Consider the following 25,962-nt stretch of genomic DNA (forward strand, 5'->3'; position numbering starts at 1 on the left):
TCTTTGTTACAGTTTGTTTGGGAAATTACAAAGTGAAGAACTTTGTGACACACTTTTTGGAACTTCAATAAGTTGATTTTGAGGAGGTTTGAGCGATTTAAAAGATTCCTTCATGTGTTCACATCGTACCAGGTAAACAATGAGTCAACATGGTACATAATTGAAAGAAGAGATGCTGAAAGTATATTTGTGGGACAAGGGTGGAATTCAGTCCTAACAAAGAAGACTAGTGTAATTATGAATTAAGGTTACACATTTGACCAAAAGCGAATCGAATAGTTAAGGATAAATTCCTCACCATGATGGGGGCAGATGCATTTGAGTTGGTGTCTAACCAATGTTGTCCCTGAGATCCCATACTATGAACTATCCTGAAATGAATAAGATTCTCAACTCATACTAAGGCACGACCAAGAAGAGAGTTCTCCGAGTTTGAAAAGGAGCAATTGCCATGTGAGACTGTTGCAGATTATATTCTTGAATTAAAGAAACTCTCTCATCACTCTAGGTTTGGCACAAACATGGAAATAAATCTTAGAGACATGTTTTTTAGAAGTCCTAAAGACCAGTAAAACACAAGTAAAGACAGAAATGTGGCATAGAAGGAGGCCTGCAATGAGGTAATAGTCATGGACGTGACAGCAAATTGCAAGAGATTCTTTTCCTGAGCCACAAGAGAGACCCACTGGATTTCCACGGAATCCAAGCCCTGGAAACCAGGTTCACAGGTTCAGTCAGAATTTTGGTGCTCCCATTGCCAATCGTGATACCCCAGAGGGTTGGGCACCGGGGGCTAACATCCTAGGCATTGGCACCTTGGCAGTGCCAGCCTGTGCCTTCTGGCACTGCCCAAAGGGCAAAGTGCCAATGCCCGGAGGCACCTTGGCCTGGCCCACGGGGCATGAGTCAGTGTCAAGGGGGCATGGCCTATGGGGGTGGGGCCTAGTGGGATAGGGGTTCCCACTCCCTTTCTGCAGGTAGGGTTGGTGGGGGAGAGAGAGAGGCCGGCAGTTGGGGGGATCAGCCTGCTGGAGGGGGTGGTCAGAGGTGCAGGAGGGCATTGCCACTATGGGGGAGGGGGTACTGTAACTGTTGGGGGGTGGTAGGGGTGGGGAGGGGCTGCTGGAGATGGAGAAGGCCCAGGAGGTGGGGGGTGGGAGGGATGGGTCGGGGCAGACCAGGAATGCTCGAGGGGCCAGCAATCAGGCTGTAGGGGAATAAGAGGGCTGGCATTGTAGGCGTCGTGAAGCTGACCAACAATTGAGCTGGTCAGCAACGGGAGGCTGGCAGACAGGGGCTATTGCGCATGCATCGATCTCGGAGCTGATAGATCAGTGTATGTGCAGTGACCCACTCAGCACTGTGCTGCTAGTCTCAGTGGGAATTCTGCCCATTGAATTCTGGAATGAATCACAATAGATCACTCTGCAGTGCACAGAGTGTGGCTGATTCTTCTCTGAAGTCCAACTGTAAAAGCCAGCATGACTTACTCCAGTTTTCCTACAAATTTGACATGTAGGGGGCGATTCTCCAGTGGCACCAGACGTGTGGATCCATGCTGAGCGTTCCGGCCCACTAGCATCTCCCAGCACCAAATTTCCGGTGGGGTCACATTTGCGCCAGAAATCAGTGAGGAGGCGGATAAATTATAGTAATGTATTTTACCATATATTTTAAACATGATTAGCGGGTCTGGGATGTGGGGGGTACATGGTCAAGAGCCAGTGATCAGGCTATGGAGGGAGTGGAGGGCCAGCTTTGCAGGGGTCGCGAGGCTGGTCAGCGATTGAGCTGGCCAGCAATTGGGAAGGCAGCAGTGCAGGGCCACTGCGCATGTGCCAATCCTGTTGCAGACTGATCAGAGTGTGCACAATGGCTCTCTCAGTGCGATGCTGCCTGCCTCACCAGTGGGGATAGGCCGCTGCCCCTTGAATTCTGGAGTGACTCACGCTAGTGCACTCTGTAGTGCACAGAATGTGGGAGATCCATTTTGAAACTCCCACTGAAAAGAAACAGTGTGATTTACTCCAGTTTTCACGCAAATCCGACACTTAGAATTTTGGGGGGAAAATTCCAGCCTTACATTTTTTTTGGAGATTTGCACCCCAGGAATCTGGAAATCCTCAAATGTGCATATGATAGGAACAGAAACAGAAATCAACGTCAGCAAGAAGGAAGAGCAAGAGCTGTACTCAGTCAGCGAGCAAGAAAATCCTCACGTGAAAATTGGAGTAAAAGGATTGAAGATATAATTCCAACATCCACAGTTAGAAATTCACAATTTAATTTCATCATTGATGTAACTTTATCTGCATTTGTTATCTCAGATCATACAAGAAATCCCTAAATCACAATCCCTTTCATAAATCTGGTGTGAAACAGACTGATTATTCCATTAAAATTATTCCATTAAAATTATTCCAGTTTTAGGTGAAGTTATTGTTAGGTTGGAAAATGATGATGGATCCTCTAGGGATTTGGACTCAATGGTAAACCCTAGCATAAGAACATTCTTGTTGAGCAACATCAGTAATTTGGGGGGGGTGAATTAACAAAGTTTATTGGCTATTAAAGATTAATACTTAACTATTCATCGGTTGAGGCACGGCATGATGCATAAGTTCAACATGTGTCTGCCTGTCTTTTCCTTGGATCCTGGGAATTCTGGGGTCTTTTCCTGGTTCCTTCGTCTCTTGACTCACAGCGTCCTCTCAGACTTTAGCTTAGTCAGTTAACTTAACTCTAACCATACGTACAAATCTCTTTGCAACTTTAAGGCTTCAACTCTAGTGGATCCTATTCCAACCCACACTTTCCAGAGTGTTCTTTCTCTCACTCGCTGGTGGATAAAGCTTTCTAACAAAGACGAGGGGCTTTCCCTATATGACTAAGACTATGCTTCACTACTTATTCTCCAAGGTGAAGTCTAACAATTCTATTGCATGCCACTGATAGTTGTAGGGGAGAACAAAGTATCCCTGATGGGAAGGAATTATTTTAAGGAGATACCGTTAAACTGGCTGTATGTGTTTTTTGCAACAGAGATCAGAAAGAACATATCTGACATTGAAAAAGTGGTGATGTGGTGATGCTGGCGTTGGATGGGCCCAATAAGAAATCTCACAACACACGGTTAAAGTCCAACAGGTTCATTTGTTATCATGAGCTTTCGGAGTGCTGCTCTTTCATCAGGTGAGTGGAGGGCTGGGATCACAAACAAGGCATATATAGACACAGACTCAATTGCAATGGGTAATTGTGTCTGTGTCTGTACCTGCCCTGTTGTGAACCCACTCTCCACTCAGCTGATAAAGGAGTAGCACTCTGAAAGCTTGTGCTACCAAATAAACCTGTTGGACTTTAACCTGATGTTGTGAGACTTCTTATTGAGAAAGTGCTAAGAGAGCACAAAGGGGTCTTTGAGCAAGGAGGCCCAAATTATAATTGTAAATGTGAATGTTCTTTGAGCTTTCCCATTTCTAGTCACTGAGTTACTTGTGAAATACTTTACATAAATGGCATACTTGTGTCTGCTAAAGAAATTACTACAGAAACTCACAAGCATATGATACACAGTAAATTTCTCAATTATATAACGAGTCAAGCTAATGGAAATGGAAAGAGATACCCCGATGGAAAGAGAATAAAGGTATTTGAAATGAGGAGAAAAAGGAAGAAATAAGTTGCTCTTTTTATTTTTTATTGTCAAATTATATTTTTGTTAAACACATACTGATGTTAAGAAAAACATTTTTACACATAAATTACTATGGAAGTATCGACCATATGTTTTGGTTGTGATTACAGTAACGTGTTAAACTTCCTATTTGTTAATTGCTCATAATTTTTTTAAAAATTGGCTGGGGTACAGGTATCGCTGGCAAGTCCAACCTAGTGACTTGCTAAGTCATTTCAGAAGATTGATAAGAGTCAACCACAATGCTGTGCATCTGGAGCCACATATAAGTCAGTCCAAGTAAGGACAGCAGATTTCCTTCCCTAAGGATAGGACAGCATTTTTATGACAACTAACAATGATTTCATGATTATTACTGAGACGAACTCATAATTCCATATTTATTAATTGAATAAACATTCTACCAGTTGCCATGGTGGGATTTGAACCCATTTCCCAGAGCTTCAGCCTGAGCTTCTGGATTACTACTTCAATGCCATCATCTCCCCACTATATTCTGGGAAATTATGTACATGTAGCATTTTACATTTTAATATGCAAGTTTTCTTAAGTGAGGAGGGATTGTAGTGCATTGCAAGATCTGCACTTTTTATTTTATATTATCTTCTGTGCTGCCCTCCCTGGGAGGTATAAATGAAGTTGCTGTGTTAAGTGAATCTCTTTTCACTACAATATATCAATACTCATAAAGAGTTTGAAGATTGAAAGTTTGTATGTGTTTAATACATCTCTATTGCTAGGTTTTCAAAATAATGGCTAATCTTATCTGGAGAATGAGATTGCTTTTAAGTTTCAAGTTTTAAGGTGTCTAGATTATCAATAACCTGTCCTGATCCCTCCATGTCTACACGATAGTTAACAAAGCCCACCAATGCCTCTACTTTCTCAGAAGACGAAGGAAATTTGGCATGTCACCTACAACTCTCACCAACTTTTACAGATGCACCATAGAAAGCATTCTTTCTGGTTGTATCACAGCTTGATATGGCTCCTGCTCTGCCCAAGACCGCAAGAAACTGCAAAAGGTCGTGAATGTAGCCCAATCCAACATGCAAACCAACATCCCATCCATTGATTCTGTCTACACTTTCTGCAAAGCAACCAACATAATTAAGGACCCCACACACCCGGACATTTTCTCTTCTACTTTCTTCCATCGGGAAAAAGATATGAAAGCCTGAGGTCATGTACCAACCGACACAAGAACAGCTTCTTCCCTGCTGCCATCAGACCTTTGAATGGAACTACCTCGCATTAAGTTGAGCTTTCTTTACACCCTAGCTATAACTGTAACACTACATTCTGCACTGTCTTGCTTCCTTCTCTATAAACGGTAAGCTTTGTCTGTACAGCATGCAAGAAACAATACTTTTCACTGTATGCTAATACATATGACAATAATAAATCAAATCAAATCAAATCAAATAGCAGGTAATTCATACACCAGAGTGACAGTACTGAAGGATTTGACACTTGTGATAAATCTCATTGAAACAAAATAAAAATTGAAACCAAATTATTCCCATATCAAATGTATAAACAGAAGAAGCAGTGAACAGGAACAGTTGTCATTTTAAAAATACACTGAATATTCAAAACACATCCCAAGATATTGAAAGTAATAATGGAATCATCAGTTTATTCCACTTGTTAGAAAGGCCATTCATAAATCCCTCATTAATTTATTGTTGAAGAATTATTAACTGGTGCTGCAATGATAAAATAAAATGTAAATTCCATTGCTCCCAGTCATATCTTAATTTGTTCACTCACATTTAGAACATATTTAGATTTAATCAATATCAGAGAATCATACCTATTTGATTTTTGACCAGCCAAACTGAAAGATTATTTCAAGTTTTTGATAATTGCATTTGTAGTTTAGTCTGAAAGAAAGTAAATATAAAATTAAAATCCTTCCACAATATTTGAGCATTTGATTAACTGTAAGTTGGAAATGTTACTTTGGTTATTCAATTTAGAGGCGGTGTTCAGTTTTGTATTATGAAAGCACAGATATTTTGAAATAACCCCACCACTAATGTTGATATCAGATGTAAGACTCTGATTGAACCTGCACTGTATCACATCAGGCCACTTAAGGAGTTCGCAGTGCCTGTCCAGAACAGAAACAGGATGCGTTTTTGCTGGATCTTTTCAATTCACTTTGTAACAAAAAATTAAACTACAGCCAAAATGCTAGACTTTATCGCTTTGTGATTTAAGCTTTATAGGCAAGTAGATCCATTTACAAGACGATAGAATCAGTAGCAGTATGTGACTGTAAACACAGTTGTTGTCCCCAACCTAAGGTGAAAGACCAACTTCTGTAAGATGTTTAATCAATATAACTCAATTTTTGTCACCTGAATCCACAAGAGAGAGCACATGTTGTACTTTCTGAGGGCACAGTGACCTATAAACTCCCTCTATTATGTCATGATTAGTTATTGCTTCTTTTCTTATTTTGCACAGTTAAGTATACATACGTACAGTTTGACTTCAGCTTACATGAAGCATATCTATTTGCATTGGAAAATGTCCAATACCAAAAATTGTGCCCAGGTCACTTGGAAATGGTTCAGTATTTATAGGAAGCAGTCAATCAGCAGGAGGAAATGCCTTTTGTCAGAAGCAGTGAGTAAGGTCAATGTTAGTAAGAAATGGTTTCTATCAAGAGAGTACAGCACAAATTTAGCCAGAGATAATTTAAAAATAAGAAATGAGATGGAGCTGTTTGTTTATTAATTTGACCAAACCTTTGGGCAAAGGAAGAGTTAATTTTAGTTTATTCCTGTTTTTATGGAAGAATATATTTATTTTTATGGAGCTACTAATGCTAATTTGAATAACAATTTCAGTTTCACACAAAGGTAAGGAAGTTTATATTCAAAACAGAGAAAGAAGGCTCCCTAACCGATGTTTCAAAATAAATTTCAGAATAATTAATATATGTATTGGACAGAGAATTATTTTTGGTTGAGGAACCACATTTGGTTGTCCATACTGAATTGAAATACCTGTAAAATGTTTCATTGAAAATCAGAGATCGAGTAACCACAGGCTACTTTTTCATGTTTTACATTGGTTAAATGAGGAGCAATGTTGGGAAAGGACTGAGAGTTATCCCTCTATTCTCTCAGCCAACCTGTCATGTTCTTATAAAGATATTAGGCCATGAGTTTATTTTCAGTCTGAGACGCAAGGCACCAATCCCGCATAAGAGAATGGGTGAACACATTGTGAGTTCTTTCATTCAGATTAGACACATGAGAACAGTTTTACATTGTCGTAAGTCTTGGGACACTGGGATCTGTGCTGTCTGCTCTGTTGCTTAAAGCAAAAGTGAAACCAAAATTGGAACACACACTACATACACGTTTTCCTTCTAGTGATGCATATAGACACATCTTCATCCTCTTAAAAACATACAACATCCACCTTTCTTTTTTAAAGTTCTTTATCCTATCTTCCAAAGTAGTATAATTATTTTCAATACATGTTCGTGTTTAGTCACCACTACATAATTGCATGGAACTAATGTATCTATGTGTCTCTAAAGCATAAAGATAATTTGCTTGTACATTAAGATCTCGAGATGGTAATCTTGTCTGGAAATGCCTTTAGTTTCTCACAGTGATCTGTGGGACTTTCATTCTTTAATGTTGTATCTGGCTGCTTTTGGGATCTTGTCTAATGCCTTCATTGGATCTTGGTTCTGGACAAATCTTCGTCAACTCAGCTGTTTGCCACATACCTTCTGTGGAATCTTGAATGCAAATTTGTTTCAACTGTAAACTTGGCAATTCTGTACCTGCATTTTTATCATGCATGTCAGTCACATTCCCTTGTAGTTTTGAAAGTTGCTCTCCAGTTTCTGACAGAGCATACAAAGAACAAAGAACAGTATGGAACATGCCCTCCGGCCCTCTAAGCCTGCGCCGATCACATTGTCTTATCCAGCCGCTTGTATCCCTCTATTCCCTGTCTGTTCACGTGTCTATCCAGATAAGTCTTAAATGTCGCTAACAGATCTGCCTCAATCACATCACTTTGCAATGCATCCCAGGCCACTGCCACCCTCTGTGTAAAAAATTTGTCCTGCACATCCCCATTGAATCTTTCCCCCTTACCTTGAACTTGTGCCCCCTTGTAATTGTAATTTCTGCCCTTGGAAAAAAGCTTCCAACTTTTCACCCTATCTATACCTGTCATAATTTTATAAACTTCTATCAAGTCACCTCTCAGCTTCTGTCTTTCCAGGGAGATAATCTCGCCACAGATAATATCCTGATAAACCTTATTTGTACTCTTTCCAAAGCCTCCACATTCTTCTGGTAGTGTGGTGACCAGAATTGGACACAGTATTCCAAATGTGGCCTAACCAACCTTTATATAACTGTAACATAATTTGCCAACTTTTATACTTGATCCCCCATCTGATGAAGGCAAGCATGCCATATGCTTTCTTCACCACCTTTTCCACCTGTGCTGCCACTTTTAAGGATCTGTGGAACTGCACGCCCTGATCTCTCTCTCTCTGTCTATGCTCCTGATGGTTCTGCCTTTATTTTATAGCTCCTACATGAATTGGATCTACCAGAATGCATCACCTCGCATTTGTCCAGATTAAATTCCATCTGTCATTTCTCTGCCCAATTCTCCAGTCTATCTATATCCTGCTGTATTCTCTGACAATCTTCATCACGATGTGCAACTCCACTAATCTAGTATCATCCACAAATTTGTTAATCAGGCCAGTTATATTTTCTCCCAAGTCATTTATATATAGTACAAACAGCAGAGGTCCCACTGATCCCTGTGGAAACCCACTAGTTCAGACCTCCATTCAGAAAAACACCTTCTACCGCTACCCTCTGTCTTCTATGGCCAAGACAGTTCTGACTCCATCTAGCTAGTTCCCCTGATCCCATGCGGTTAATCTTTTGTACCATCCTGCTATGAAGGACCTTGTCTAATGCTCTACTAAAGTCCATGTAGACAACATCCACAGCCCTTCCCTCATCAATCGTTTTTGTCACATCCTCAAAAAACTCAATTAAATTGGTGAGACATAACCTCCCTTGTATAAAACCATGCTGTCTGTCACTAACAAAGCCGTTCAGTCCCATATGTGCACAGATCCTATCTCTAAAAATCTTCTCCAACAATTTCACTATCACTGATATCAAGCTCAATGGCCGATAATTAGCCGGGTTATCCTTGCTACTCTTCTTAAGTAAGGGACAACATTGGCTTTCCTCCAGTCCTCTGGGACCTCATCGGTGGCCAATGAGGAAACAAAGATTTCTGCTGAGGCCCAGCAATCTGGGCCATGATTCTCCCAAAAGTGCTGAATTGGTGGTAGAACTATTCCAAATCTGACTTTTTTAGTTCAGCTTCTCACCCGAATCTCCGCACTCTGTGCACTGCAGAGGTCCCAGTCGTGAATATCATTAAAAACCTGGGGGGCGGGGCTACTCACGTCAGAGCTTGACAGTTCTGGGACTCTGCGCATGCGCAGTGGCCCAATTGCTGTCCAGCCCAGGACCCCTGCAGTGCTGCCCCTCCAACCTACCCCCCCCCCCACAATAAGTCTTGGGCCAACCCTGACCCCACCCCGCCCCCCAGGTCTCGGAGTGCTCCAATGCACAGCTCACCTCCCCACCCCCCCCCAGCAGTGGCGATCCTCCATTCCCTTCATCCCGCCAGACCCTCCCCTGCTGAACACCCCCTCCCCGCCGAGGCCAGACCCCCTCCACCCTGGCAGTCCACCTCCTCCAGCTTGTCCTAATTGCTGCCCTCCCTCTGTCCAGACCGATCCTGTCTGCAAAGTGGCAGTGAGACCCCCCATCCCCACTGATTGCCCCTAGACCCCACCCACAATAAGTCCACACCATTGGCACAGCCCGATGCTCAATGGCCTGTGCCAAGGTGTTCCCTGGGCATGGGCACTTTGCCCACTGGGCAGTGCCATGGGGCACAGGCTGGAACTGGCAGGGTGCCCATGCCCAGGGGGCACCACCCTCCCCACCCAACTCCGGAGTGCCCCCGATTGCTCCCCCAACCTCATTCAGGCGGGGTTTCCTGCTAGTTCCCCAAATGTGAGGAGCTAGTCTAAACCTCGCCGGAATGACATAGTGGGGCGGGAGATTCAATCAGCACCCAAAAGTTCCCAATAGTCACATTTAAAACATTTTTAAAATACATTTTAAAAAGATTCAAATGACTTAACTGCCTTCCTGCCAGTTTCCGGCACGGTCTGACTGGCAACTGTTTGCCGGCTCTGGGAGACGCGCAGACGTTCCCAATGCATGTACAAGGTCTTTGACGTACATCTCCCACCACGACTCACCAGAAAAGTTGCAGATCGCGATGGGAGAATCGCAGCCTTGATTTCTTGTCTTCCTCAGTAATCAGGGATAGATGATATCTGATCCTGGGGATTTGTCTACCTTAATGCTTTTTAATTCATTTTAATTCACCTCATAATGATGACTTGTTCTAAATGGTTTACACATCCCTCCAAGACACTATCAATCGACAAGTCCCCCTCCTTTGTGAATACCAATGCAAAGTATTCATTAAGGATCTTATCCACTTCCTTTGGTTTTATGCATAATTTCCCTCCTTTGTCATTGAGTGGACCAACTCTTTCTCTAGCTGCCCTCTTGTTCCTAATATATGTATAAAAAGCCTTGAGATTCTCCTTAATCTTGTCTGCCAGGACATTTTATGACTCCTTTTTGCCCTCCTAACTCCCTGAACTCTTTTTTACTTTGCCTATATTCTTCAAGTATTTCATCTGTTTTTAGTTGCCTCAACCTCATGTGTGCATCCTTTTTCTTTTTGACTAGATTCACAATTTCCCTGGTTATCCATGGTTCCTGAATCCTGTCTTTCCTGGCCTTCCTTTTCATAGGTACATGCCTGAAATGTACTCGATCAACTGCTCCTTAAAAGACTCCCACATGCCAAATGTGGGTTTACCCTCGAACAGCCTCTCCCAAACAACAGCCTCCAAATCCTGCCTAATCCGGTGGTAGTTAGCACTTAATCAGAGAACAAGACTTGTCCTTTTCCATAGCATGCAAAAGCTTAGAGAATTGTTGTCACTGTTCGCCACATGTTCCTCTACTGCAACTTTGATGACCTGGCTGGGCTCATTCCCCAGTAGTAAGTCCACTGTAGCCCCCTCTCTGCTTGGACTATACACATATTGTTCCAAAAAACCTTCCTGGACACATGTAACAAATTCCTCACCATCTGGACCCATAGCCCTCAGGGATTTCCAACTAATATGAGGAAAATTAGTCTCCCACTACAACCACCTTATTTTTTCTACATCAGTCGAAAATCTGCTTATATACCTGTTCTTCTTCTGTTGGAATGCCAGTAATACACCCCCATTATAGTGACTGCCCCCTTCCTGTTTCTGGGTTCTACCCACACTGTCTCATTACATGTCTCTTCCAAGGTGTCTTCACTCTGTATAGCTGTAATATGTTCCCTCACCAACATTACAACTTCCCCACCTCTTCTACTTTCCCCTTTGTCTCGCCTAAAACACTTATATCCCAGAATATTTAGCTGCTAGTCCTGACTCTCTCTTAACAAAGTTTCTGAAATCGCAGCCACATCCAAGTTCCGCACAAGAGCCAACCCTCTAAGTTCATCTGTCTTACCTGTTACACTCCTTGCATTGAAGCAGATGCACTGCAGACCTCCGGACCTACTGAGTTTGAACTCTCTCAGCTTGCTCTTCCTTTTAGCCAGTCTGGCCTTGGTGCCATGCTGATCCCCAGTCTCCACACTTACTGGCCTATTGTTCTGATTTCCATTCCCTCTGCCACATTAGTTTAAACCCACCCGAATCATACTAGCAAACCTCCCAGCCAGGATATTGCTGTCCAGTTCAGGTGCAACTCGTCCTTCTTGTACAGGCCCCTCCATCCCTGGACCACATCCCAATGATCCAAGAATCTGAAGCCCTCCCTCCTGCACCTATTCTTTAGCCACACGTTCAGCTGTACTATCTCCCTGTTCCTAGCCTCACTTGCATGTGGCAGGGGGAGTAATCATAAGATTACTACCCCAGAGGTCCTGCTTTTTAACCTCCTACCTAACTCCCTAAATTGCCCTTGCAGGACCTCACTACTCTTTCTACCTATGCCATTCATGCCAATGTGGACAATGATCTCTGTCTGATTTCCTTCCCGTCTTAGGATGCTTTATACCGGCTCAGAGATATCCAGGACCCTGGCACCAGGGAGGCAAACTACCATCCTGGAGTCCCTTCTCTTGTAGTTACTTTGTCTTGTAGTTTTAAAAGTTGCTCTCCATTTTCTGACAGAGCATAGTGTGTAGGTAAATTGATACATAAGTTTTGCCAGTGATGGAATAGTCGCACTTAAGGGTGTCAATCTCAGGTGTAACAACACAATAAGTAGACCTTGCTTAGTCTGTCTACATTTAAAAATTGAAGATTCCACTGTGTTAATCATTTGTTCAGCTAGCCTATCAGATTGAGGGAAATGAAGTGGTGTGATCAATACTCCACTCCTTAAACATGTCCTGAAATAGTTTACCAACAAATTGTAGACAATTGTCAGAAATGATCTCTCATGCTTCTTGCTGATGATTTCAAAGTCATTGTTCATACCTGGCCAAGAGACTGTCTCTCTTGTGATTTTCTTGACTGATCTATGCCCATGTGTGAGTGATGACATGGGCATTGAAGAACATAAGGTCACAAAGATTCCAATATGATGACCTGCCTGTTTTTAAAAATGACAGCCATGATGTGGAGATGCCAGCGTTGGACTGGAGTAAACATAGTAAGAAGTCTCACAACACCAGGTTAATGTCCAACAGGTTTATTTCGTAGCAAAAGTCACTAGCTTTCAGAGCACTGCTCCTTCATCAGAGTGAGACTCGTCTGCTGAAGGAGCAGTGCTCCGAAAGCTAGTGGCTTTTGCTACGAAAGAAACCTGTTGGACTTCAACCTGGTGTTGCGAGACTTCTTACTGTATTTAAAAATGACTCCAGGGAGATGTTTAACTTATCCTGATGAGCCCAAGATGACCTCACATGTTCGCGGTCATGCTGAATTGAAACAGGGTATCCTTCAATGGTAGTTTTCCACAGTTCTGTCATGTTGCACAAAATGTATGAGGTCAATTTTGAGAACGTCTTCATGTTTGGGGTCAATTAAGTCAACTTGTAGATCTAAGGATATATCTTCTATTTTCAATGAATTAGGCAATCTGCTAAGTGGATGTGATGTGACCATCACATTACCAGATTTGCATTTAATTTTGCAGTTGTAACCTTGGATCCTGGTCAAGAGACATTGCAATCTTGGTGGTGCCCTAATCAAAGATTTTCACCAAATCATTTCCGGCGGATTGTTTTAACCAGAACACGTCTCTTCATTAATTTTGTAGTTGCGTTATACAATGCCTTTTGAGACGATGAACATGAGTCTGTATACATCATTAGAAGGAAAATAATGTATGTATTGTGTGCTCCAGTTTTAGTTTCACTTTTGCTTTTAACAGCAGAACAGACAACACAGCTTGTAGTGCTCCAGGCTTTACAACAGTGTAAAATAGTTCTCGTGTACCTGATCTTAATAGATGTGTCATAAACCCACAATGTATTCATCCAATCCCTTATAAATGATTGGTGCCTTCTGTTTCATACAGCAAATAAGTTTTTATGGCTGTAAGAGTACAACATGGTGTGCAGCAGTGATTCCTTCTAAAACAACAGCTAACAGACATGGATAATAATGAATAGTTGCCAACCTTCTGAGGATATGAGATCAGAATCTTGGTAAACTCTTCCAATGGTGTGACAACATCAACATGTTGCATGATAGCAATGGTGTGAAACACATGCCCATCACTCTTTGTCCCATTATGCACATCATTGTCATTTTCTAGTTTGTCAATCATCTTAGGTTTCTGACAGGAAAGCGGATGGTCATTCTTATTGCTTGAAGTCAACCATTGTCTATGGTCTATTTGGATCAGTGCATAACTTTTTGTAGCTTCATCTGTCTTTGCTCTGGTGCATTGCTGCTGCCAATGGCCCTTTCTACCATATGCCTTACAGAACTGTTGAAATACTGGACATTTCCATGGTGAATGTATGCCCCGGTGCAATCACCAACTCAACAATTCTATCTGATATCTCTGCATCTGAAAAATGAACAATAAGAACATAAGAAATAGGAGGAGGAGTAGGTCATCTGGCCCTTCGAGCCTGCCCCGCCATTCAATAAGATCATGGTTGATCTGTCGTGGCTCAGTTCCACATTCCCGCCCTCTCCCCATAACCCTTAATCCCCTCTCTTATCAGAAACCCATCAACCCGTGTCTTAAAAATATTTAGCGAGGCAGCCTCCACCACTTCAACGGGCAGAGAATTCCAGAGATTCACCACCCTTTGAGTGAAGAAGTTCTTCCTCAACTCCGTTCTAAACCACCCCCCCTTTATCTTGAGGCTGTGCCCCCTAGTCCTACTATCCTTTCTGAGCGGGAAGAGTCTTTCCACCTCTATCCTATCCATCCCATTCATCATCTTATACGTCTCAATGAGATCTCCCCTCATTCTTCTAAACTCTAACGAGTACAAGCCTAGTTTATTCAGCCTCTCCTCATAGCTCAACCCCCTCAACTCCGGCATCAGCCTAGTAAACCTCCTCTGCACTCCCTCCAAGGCCAAAATATCCTTGCGTAAGTACGGCGCCCAAAACTGCACACAGTACTCCAGCTGCGGCCTCACCAATGCCCTATATAGCCACAGCAAGACCTCCCTACTTTTATATTCAATCCCCCTCGCTATGAAGGCCAGCATCCCATTCGCCTTCCTGACCACCTGCTGCACCTGCAAGCTGGGTTTTTGCGACTCATGCACAAGGACCCCGAGGTCCCGCTGCACCGCCGCCCGCTGCAGTTTTTCTCCACGTAAGTAATAAATCATACCATTATTCCTACCAAAGTGGACCACCTCGCACTTGCCAACATTAAATTCCATTTACCAGTTCCTGGTCCATTCGCCCAGCCTATCTAGATCCTTCTGCAGACTCTCCACACCCTCCGCACAATTTGCCGTTCCTCCAATCTTGGTGTCATCAGCAAATTTCGACACCATACACTCGGTTCCCTCCTCCAGATCATCTATATAAATGGTAAATAGCTGAGGCCCCAGCACCGACCCCTGAGGCACTCCACTAGTCACCAACCGCCAATCCGAATAGCACCCATTGACCCCCACTCTCTGCCTCCTATTTGACAACCAATCCTCTAACACCCTACCCCCAAATCCATGCCCCCTGACCTTCTGCAATAACCTCTTGTGAGGTACCTTGTCAAACGCCGTCTGAAAATCAAGAAAGACCACATCCACCGGCTCTCCTCTATCCACCGCCCTAGACACATCCTCATAGAACTCCAGTAAATTTGTCAGACACGACTTCCCCTTAACGAAACCGTGCTGCATCTGCTCTATCAAGCAATTCCCCTCAAGATGCCTCGCTATTTCCTCCTTGATGATGGATTCTAACATTTTACCTACAACAGACGTTAAACTAACCGGCCTATAATTCCCCGCCTTTTGACTGGCACCCTTCTTAAACAACGGCGTAACATTAGCCGCTTTCCAATCTTCCGGCACTTCCCCGGAATCCAGCAACGTCTGGAAAATAACCACCAAGAGGGGAGAGATATAAAAGAGTCCAGAGGGGCCAATTTTTTCACCAGGAGGGTGGTGAGTGTCTGGAACATGCTGCCAGGGTAGTATTACAGGCAGGCACAATCTTGTCTTTTAAAAGCATTTAGACTGTTGCGTGGGTAAGTTGGGTATGGAGGGATATAGGCCAAATGTGGGCAATTGGGACTCGCTTAGGGGTTAAAAAAGGGGCATATGGACAAGTTGGGCCGAAGGGCCTGGTTCCCTGCTGTAAACCTCGATGACTCTATGACTGTAAGTAGTCTTTTCTCCACAAATGCTGACAAAGTAGTTTATGAATTATTTAGGCTGTTTACAATAGGACATGAACTGTAGGTGATGAAAATGGAAGTTTAGCCTGATTCCAAACCAGCCTTCCAATGCAGTCTGTATCTTCTGGGGATTCTTTAAAAGTTTAAAGTTTATTTATTAGTCACAAGTAGGCTTACATTCACACTGTAATAAAGTTACTGTGAAGATCCCTACTGGCCATAGACTGGTGCCTGTTCGGGTACACTGAGGGAGAATTTAGCATGGCCAATGCAGCTAACCTGCACATCTTTGGATTGTGGGAGGAAACCGGAGCACCCAGAGGAAACCCATGCAGACACAGGGAGAACAAGCAGAGTCCACACAGACAGTCATCCAAGCCGGGATAGTCTTCTTTTGTTAATTCTGATGTGTTCAACCCAGGTAGACCTTCATTCCCAATTGCTAGGTGAAACTTTATGACTTGTTAGTCTGATTTACACACACCTGATTTGAAAAACCATAGTTCTGTTAACTCTGTTTAAAAAGTTTGAATTCAGAGAATAGATCAGCTGCAGTCCAATTCAAACTGAGGAATTTTGTGAACATTCTAATAAGCTCCCTTTGACCTCCTTTCTGCTGCAGCACTGAGGATGAGTGTTGTGTAGCCACTTTCATGCACTTTCCATGAAGATGCGTTCTACTGGGAACACACCATGAAGTAATGGCATCAATGCTTTGAATAGAGTTTATTTTTCAGCAACGTCTGATGCTGTCCATTACACCACAACTTTCTCTGGCCTGATTTTTTGACTTTTTTTTGTTTTAGATTCTCCCTTGCTCGCTATGGATCTGCCCACATTCTGCTCTTTCGTCTTTCCTGACTGAGATAACCTGGGGCTGGACCTCTCAACATGCCATCCCATGACGGAATGGACAAGTTGTGCGCTGCAAACTCATCACAAGGGATGCGTCTGCGGACTGGCTTTTTATCTCAGCAATTGCTCAAAGCTGTGTCTCCAAAATTTCTCTTCACAGTCACCATACAGCATTTTCAATGTTCCCTGACTCTGCAACTTTGTTCTGTTCTTACCAAAACATTGAGGGTCTTCTCATATTGCACAGCAGAAATTAACACTGTTCACTATGACATATCTGTACTTAATCTTTTTCCACCTTTGCCATCATGTCACAGCCTTCCTTAAAGATGTCTATTCATTGCCACCATTGTCATGTAGACAGAACCACTGCTGTACACCATGTTGTGTTCTTTTAATGATATAAACTCTTGAGCTTATTTGCTGTATGGGAAAGAAGAAAATAATCACTTATAAGGGTTTGTGTGAACACATTGTGGGTTCACTACAGATTTATTCAGATGAGGCACATGAGAACAGATTTACATTGTTGGAAAGCTTGAAGCACTAGGAGTTGTACTCACTGCTCCATTGCTTCAAACAAAAGTGAAATGAAAAATGGAACACAATACATGCATCATTTTCCTTCAAGTGATGCATAAAAACACATTATCTTTAAGGCATACCACAACTTCGCTTAGAAACAGAAGAAGAAATGTCTTACTGTTTCTTGGACCTGTGCCCTTGCTGCCATCCCAGGGGCAGACCAGCAAAATCAATTTGAAGAATTGTAACTTTTGAGGACTTTGCACAGCTTGGCATAAGGATAGGAGTGAGTGAGCCCAGGTCTACTATTCCTTATCTCCACTTCCGCCAAATACACATGAGTTGAGAAATGAAAATGATATTGTCACTTTCTAGGATGTTTCAGATAAAAACAGTAGACAGATCATCACTCTTTCGTGAGGGCTAGAAAGAGTTAATGATAAATTGATGTAAATACTGGGGATCATTGACTTCTCACTTTTAATTTAGAAAGAAAAGTTTAACATGAATATTCATTCATGGTCCTGCCCTAAGAATACTTCATTTATTTTCAACAATCAATTTTAAACTACAAACTACAGCTTTACTCTCAATTATTTTAAATTCTGGAAATGTGAAGAGAACATTGTTTACATCAATACACAGGACAAATACAGAATTTTATGCAATAGCACCTTAGCTATGTAGATAAAGATGCATTGGTTGATTTTCCACAATTCTCTAGATTCTTAAACAGTCTCCATGGATTGGTGGATAGCAAACATAATCAGGATGTGACAACAGGGTATATCTCTCTGAGAATAGATCCCAGCATTATCCTGACTACTGATATCAGGCTAAGTACTTAGCCTGATATCATTAAGTATTCAGTACATAAGTACTAAGTACTTAGCCTGATATCAGTAGTCAGGATAATGCTGGGAGCTATTTTCAGGGATGTGACAACAGGACATTTGGAAAATCATAGTATGAGTCGGCAGAATTGCACAGATTATAAACGAGAAATCACGTTTAACAAATCTGTGAAGAATTTTTAAGATTGTAACTTGCAAGTTGGATAAGTATTTGTAGTATATATGGATTATCAAAAAGCTTTCAATAAAGTGCCATGCAATAGATTACTACTCATAATTAGGGCTAATGGAAGTGGAGTTATTATATTAGCATGGTTGAAACTTGGTTAATGGAGAGAAAATAGAGAGCAGGAATAAATTGGTTATTTTGAGGTTGGTAGGCAAGGTACTGTTTTGAAGGGGAGGTTGATCTCCTCTCTGAGAATTACCACTTAACTCAAAGAGGAGTACTTTGTCTCATAATCTGTTTAAGTGTGTGAGAAATAGTACAATCTGACTTCTGCAACTTTTAGTGGTCAACTCAAAATAACTACCTGAGACTCCCTCTGTAAAGCAACAAGTAACACTTTATTTGTCTAACTAACAGTGTACAGATTAACTAAACTATTAACAAACTGAATAAAACACTATTCTAATGAAATGCTGTTTAGATAGATACAATTCCCACTTACTAATAAAAAATAGAAATTTTAGTCATTCCCAAAATACAACCAGGTTTTATTTTCTGGAATTTTCTATCTTCTTTGCTGATTTCTTCTGCCTGCAACCCTGGCTTCTTTTTGGTACTTTTCTCTTCAAATAAGGCTTTGGCTAAAAGCAATTAGCTGTGGCAGAGGTAGTTGCTGGCTGGTTCTCTGGGAACTGGCCATAATATCCCTGATGAAACAGCAACATCTCCATAATAAGACTGGTTTACAAGTTATCAAAACATCAAATACAAATCTGATAGACTGCTGTTTATTCAAATGTCTATTTTAAATTGATGAGTTAAAATTCAAAACAGCCTGTTGTCTTGGCAACACTAATGCCTAACCTCTCGATACAATGTTTTATTCTATGCTCTTAGTGTACTTGCATTTGCACCTGCATCTCTTTTATTGTACGGAAAAAAACTATCTTTTATAACAGGCGATTTTATAACTCTTAGCATTTTACAATTTTTTTTATAATTTCACAAACACTAACTTCACAACAATTCTACAAGGATTAATGCTTGGTTCTCAGCTATTTACAATCTATATTCATGGCTTAGACAAGGGGCTGGCTGAGGGTAATGTATCTAAGTTCTGATCATATAAAGTTGGGGAACAAAATAAGAAGGAAGGAGGACTCCAGGAAGCTGCAAAAAGGAATAAAAGTAGATACAGAGAATGGCCTACAGCATGGCAGATAGAGAGTTTGAATTTATCCACCTTAGTAGGAAAAACAGAAAAGCAGAAGCTTTTTAAATGCTGAGGGACTGGGAAATATTAGTATTTCAATGGGACCTGGGTGGAGTTGCATATGCATCACAGTAAACTAACATGCAACAAGCAAATAGAAAGGCAAATGGTATGTTAGCCTTGTTGTTGGACCGTGTAATGAATGTGAGATTCTTTTTGATGTTTATAGAAACCCTACAGTGCAGAAAGAGACCATTTGGCCCATCGAGTCTGCACCAACCACAATCCCACCCAGGCCCTTCCTCCATATCCCACCGTATTTACCCACTAATCCCTCTAACCTACGCATCTCAGGACACTTAGAGACAATTTAGCATGGCCAATCAACCTAACCCACATTAGGTAATGCCACATTCAATAGCATTACCTTCACTGAGGTCTCCATTAAGAACATAAGAACGTAAGAACGTAAGAAATAGGAGCAGGAGTAGGCCATCTAGCCCTTCAAGCCTGCCCTGCCATTCAATAAGATCATGGCTGATCTGAAGTGGATCAGTTCCACTTATCGCCTGCTCCCCATAACCCTTAATTCCCTTATCGATCAGAAATCTATCTACCCGTGATTTAAACACATTCAACGAGGTAGCCTCCACCATTTCAATGGGCAGAGAATTCCAGAAATTCACCACCCTCTGAGAGAAGAAGTTCCTCCTCAATGTTCTAAACTGCCTCCCACTTATTTTGAGGCTGTGCTCTCTAGTTCTGGTTTCCTTTCTAAGTGGAAAGAATCTCTCTACCTCTATCCTATCTAGTCCCTTCATTATCTTGTAAGTCTCTTTAAGATCCCCCCTCAGCCTTCTAAACTTCAACGAGTACAGGCCCAGTCTATTCCATCTTTCCTCATAAGCTAACGCCCTCATCTCCGGTATCCTGGTGAACCTTCTCCGTACTCCCTCCAAGGCCAATATATCCTTTCGCAAATAAGGGGACCAAAACTGCACACAGTACTCCAGTTGCAGCCTCACCAGTGCCTTGTACAGTTGCAGCAAGACCTCCCTGCTTTTATATTCTATCCCCCTCACGATAAAGGCCAACATTCCATTCGCCTTCTTGATCACCTGCTGCACCTGCAGACAGAGTTTTTGCGATTCATGCACAAGGACCCCCAGGTCCCTCTGCACAGAAGCATGCTGCAACTTTTCACCATCTAAATAATATTCCATCCTACTATTATTTCTTGCAAAGTGGATAACCTCACATTTGCTAACGTTATACTCCATCTGCCAGATCCTCACCCACTCACTCAGCCTATCCAAGTCTCTCTGCAGACTTTCCGCGTCCTCCACGCATTTCGCTTTTCCACTCATCTTCGTGTCATCAGCAAACTTTGTTACCCTACACTCAGCCCCCTTCTCCAGGTCGTCTATGCATATGGTAAACAGTTGAGGCCCCAGCACAGATCTCTGCGGCATGCCACTAGTCACCAACTACCAACCAGAAAAGCACCCATTTATTCCAACTCTCTGCTTCCTGTTAGATAGCCAATCTTCAATCCACGGTAACACTTTACCCCCAACTCCGTGTACGCTAACCTTCTGCAGCAACCTTTTGTGAGGCACCTATCAAATGCCTTCTGGAAATCTAAAAACACCACATCCACTGGTTCCCCTCAGTCTACATGACCCAGGGGGTTACCATTGATCAGAAAATAAACTGGTCTAGCCACATAAATACTGTGGCTACAAGAGCATGCTGAGACTCAGAATTCTGGAATTACTTAGTCTTGTCTATCGAATGTAGCTTTTGCTGTTTGGCATGTAGTTCTGTGTGAAGTTTTCAGTGAAGGTAATGCCATTGAATGTCAAGGGAGTATAGTTGGATTATTGGAGGTGGCAATTTCTTGGCACTTGTTACTGGCCACTTATCAGCCTGTGCCTGAATGTTGTCCAGTTCTTGCTGCATATAGACATAGAATGCTTCAGTGTCTGATGAATTGTGAATTGTACTGAACATTGTGTAATCACCAGTGCACATCCTACTTATAGTGGAGGGAAGATTATTTATGAAGAAGCTGAAGATGGTTGGGTCTAGGACACCATCCTGAGGAACTCCTGCAGTGATGATCTGGGACTTAGCTGATGTAGTTTCACCAAGTTGGCACCATATTTTTAGGTAAGCTTGATGCTGTTCCTGCCATGCCCTCCTAAATTCCTCATTGAACTAGATTTGAACTCCTGGCTTAAAGATAATGGTAGAATATGGGATATTCCAGACCATGAGGTTACAAATTGTTTTGAATAAATGCTGTCTATTGAAGGCCTACGGTTTTGGCTGCCCAGTTCTCAATCTATTTAGCATGGTTGTAATGCTGCAGAACATGATGGATGGCATCCTCAGTATGAAGATGGAACTTCATTCCAAAAAAGGACTGTGTAATGGTCATTCTGACCAATATTGTCATGGAAGATTATTCCCTGATAAATAGATCAGTGAAGGTGAGGTCAAGTAGATTTATCCTCTTGTTGGTTTCCTCACTAACTGCTGCAGGGTCAATCTAACAACCATACCCTTCACGACTCGGCCAGCTTGACCAGTGCTAGTGCTACTGAGCCACTCACAAATCACGTAACAGATCTTGAAAGTAACATGAGCAGTTCTACTGCTGCAAAATTCAGACCCATTGCACCAAACCTATCATACTAAATGGGGAACATGTCTACACAGTAAAAATAATTATATGTGAGTAGCCAGCAAATCTAAAATCAGAGAATTATAAAATCACTGCAGTGCAGAAGGAGGCCATGCACTATCTGAGAATGTGGTAGAAGCAGGTTCAAGAGGAAAGTGGATAATTATCTAAAAAGGAAGAAAGTGTGGGGTTTGGGGAGAATATGGGGAAATGATTCTAGTTGAATTTCAGAGTTCAGAGTTGAGGGGGAACTTCTTCACTCAAAGGGTGGTGAACCTCTGGCATTCTCTGCCCGTTGAAGTGGTGGAGGCTACCTCGCTAAATATATTTAAGTCACGGGTAGATAGTTTTCTGATAGACAGGGGAATTAAGGGTTATGGGGAGAGGGCGGGAAAGTGGAACTGATCCACTTCAGATCAGCCATGATTTTATTGAATGGCGGGGCAGGCTCGAAGGGCTAGATGGCCTACTCCTGCTCCTATTTCTTATGTTCTTATGTTCTTATTTCTGCTTCAGAGAGCCACAGATAGGCACACTGACTTGCTTCTGCACTCTAACCATTCTGTGAATCTGTGATATGGCCTTAGTTTCACACTTCATCCATTAGATGGTTGTGTCTGAAAGCTAAGCTTTCATAGAGGCAGAGATGATTCTGAATTTTATAATTTGCAGTAAAAGTGGAGCTTAATTTGTGTGCCAATTAAGGGTTTTGCAAAACTTTGTGAAAAGCCCATGTCTGCACCGACTCTCTGACAGAGCATCTTACCCAGGCCTATCTCATCCCTGCCCTATCCCTGTAACCCCACATATTTACCCCATTAATCCCCTAACCTACCCATCTTGGGACACTAAGGGGCAATTTAGCACCGATAATCCACCTAATCTGCACACAGTGCTGGATTTAGGCATAAACTAAACAAGCTACAGCTTAGGGCCTCACAATCCGCAGGGGCCTCACAACATTTCAGAAGGTTTACAATGAAGAGAACAGTTAAGAGCGGACACCAGAAAAGAGAAAGAAAGCACCAGCTTGAAGAGCAACTCAAAAAAATTACCAAAAGTTGACAGTTACTTTACTCCAGAAACAGATAAGGATCCACAAACCCAAGGTGATCAGCAAAGTCCAAAACAACCACAGCCTAGTGCCTCTGCTACTGAGACAACAGAGTCTGGAATCTTAGCTGAGGAAAACACTGGCAGTGATGCAAATATGAGTGTTGTAGAACTGACATCCACAGTTGAAACAACAAAATTCACAAAACTCAATGATGTAGATCAGTGGGGTGTTTTAACCAAGGATGAACTCTCATACTGGATTCTTAAGGGTCTTTCAGAGTGTCAACACTGGAAGGGCCGATTTGAAAACTCAAAGCAGTCATTCAAAAATCAAGACAGATATTGTTCAAAAGATCTTTTTCAGTCCAGAAAAGTTCATTGTGAAATATACAATCGGGAATGGCTAGTGTACTCTCCAACAACTGGCTGTGTTTACTGCTTTGTCTGGAAGCTCTTTTCAACATCAACCGCAGCTCTAGCTTCTGGTGGGTTTTCTGACTAGTGAATCCCATTGCAATTAAAAGTCATGAAAACTCTGAAGAGCATAGAACAGCTTTGCTGACAAACTTGACAAGAACTTTAAATACATTGCAATTAAATCATTAAAAGGCATAATTATGTTTTCAATTTTTTTGTGGCGACCCAAAGTCCTGTTTTGGTACACACGTTTGTGAGACTTTTTGGTGTAACTTTTTAACAAGGAGCCTCCAAGCTTTATATAGCTTAGGGCCTCACAAGTCTAAATCTGGCAGCACAGCTTTGAACTGTGGAGGAAACCGAATCATGCAGAGAAAATCCATGCAGACACGCAGAGAACATGCAAACTCCACTTAGTCATCCAAGGATGGAATCGAACCCTGGCACTATTAATCTGTCTATATAAAATAAATTGGATTAACCCAAAAGATTCTTGTAATCACCACAGCATAAAAAAAATCATAATTGTTTTAACACTGACGAAAGTCACTGTTGTGAATCAGCAAAATTGCAACATTACAAAACAAAGTGCAGACATGGGCTTTTCACAAGGTTTTGCAAAACCCTTAATTGGCAACAAACTAACTTCCACTTTTATACTGCAAGTTATAAAATTCAGAATCATCTTTGCCTCTGTGAAAGCTTAGCTATCAGACACAGCCACCTAATGGATGAAGTGTGAAACTAAGGCTACGTCACAGATTCACAAAATGGTTAGAGCACAGAAGCAAACTATTTGACCCATCGAGCCCATCTGTAGCTCTCTGAAGCAGAAATTCACCTAGTGCCACTTCCCCACGTTCTCCCCATAACCCTGCATATTCTTCCTTTCTAAATAATTATCCAATTCTCTCTTGAACCTGCTTCCACCACATTCTAGGGTGGTGCATTCCAGCTGAAAAAGATTTTCCTTGTTTCTTCATTGCTTCCTTTGACAATTACCTGAAATCTGTGTACTCTCATTCTCCATCCTTCCACCCGTGGGAAATCTTTCCCTATTTTCTTTGTCCAGATCCCTCATGATTTTGAATACCTCTATCAAATTTTCTCTCAACTTTCTCTATTTTGAAGGAAAACAGTCCTAAATTTTCCAATCCATCCACATAATTGAAGTTTTTCATCCCTAGATCCGCTCTTATGAATTTTTTCTGCCCTCTTTCCAATGTCTTTGCATCCTTCCTAAAGTGCAGTGCAAAGGTTTAGATGTAATACTCCAGTTGAATCCATACCGGTGTTCTCAACACCTTAACTTCCTTGCTTTTAAATCTATGCCTGTATTAATAAAGTCTAGAACACCGTAAGCTTTATCGGCCACTCTCTTAAGCTGTCATGGCACCTCCAATAACATATAGACATACATCCAGGTCCCTCTGCTCTTGCACTCCCTTTAGAAATTAAAAAGGTTAATAATCAGACCAGTTTAATAATCACATAAGCTGTTAGCTGCTAAACTCAGTTACTCGGTATTTTATGAAAATAAAAGCTGTGTTCAAGTTTCAAAATTCTCCGTCTGCTCACTCAAGGGGACAGAGTCCAAAAGCAGCTGGACAGCTAATTTTGTCCCACAACAGAATTGTACCTTTTATTTTATTGTGTTTTTCCTATCAAAATGAATCATTTCACACTTCCCTGCATTAAGTTTCATCCATCACTTTTATGTTCATTCCACCAACCTTTCTGTGTCCCATTGAGATTCTACACTATCCTTCTCACAGTTCATAATGCTTCCAAGTTTTCTATTGTCTATCATTTTGAAACCGTACTCTATACACCATGGTCTAAGTCATTAATCTATATCAGGAAGAACAGGGGTCCTAACACTATCTAACAGGTACCTGTTTAAGAAGATGCAAACAATTCCATGAGATTAGAATACTCTCTTAGTGTCCTGGTCAACAAAACGCCAGCAGTCTCTTAAAAACAAATTAATTGGTCATTTGTCTCATTGTTGTTTGTGAAACCTTTCTTTACACATACTGATTGCTATATGTACCTGCAAAATAACTATGTCTATGCATTAAGTGTATTTCATTAGTTGCACAGTGAGTTGAGAAATCTGGTGATTGTTGCCAGGTTTCGATAATGCAGGGCGCCCGTCTGGAAAAAGTATGAGTATTTAGATACTTCAACCCAAATAAAAGTACCAAGGAATTCTTGGGCTAAAGTAGAGCTTGGCACATTAGAGTTCTAGTTTCCAGCCTTCCACTACATTTCAGGTGAAATTGCATGGAACTATGCTGGGAAAGTGGTACAGAGACCCATTCGGATTAGCATGGACACAGAACTGCCAGTGCATTGTTGATCTTTGGGGAAACCTCTACAGCTTCGCCACCACTGGTCTACCTCTGAGCATGTTGGATGTTGGCGGTTCCAAATAGATGATCCATGAAGCATGCTGAAGCAAATTTCAGTGCTTGCC

Source organism: Carcharhinus amblyrhynchos, chromosome 12 (assembly GCF_965287045.1).
Source record: "Carcharhinus amblyrhynchos chromosome 12, sCarAmb.v2.hapA, whole genome shotgun sequence".
NCBI lineage: Eukaryota > Metazoa > Chordata > Chondrichthyes > Carcharhiniformes > Carcharhinidae > Carcharhinus > Carcharhinus amblyrhynchos.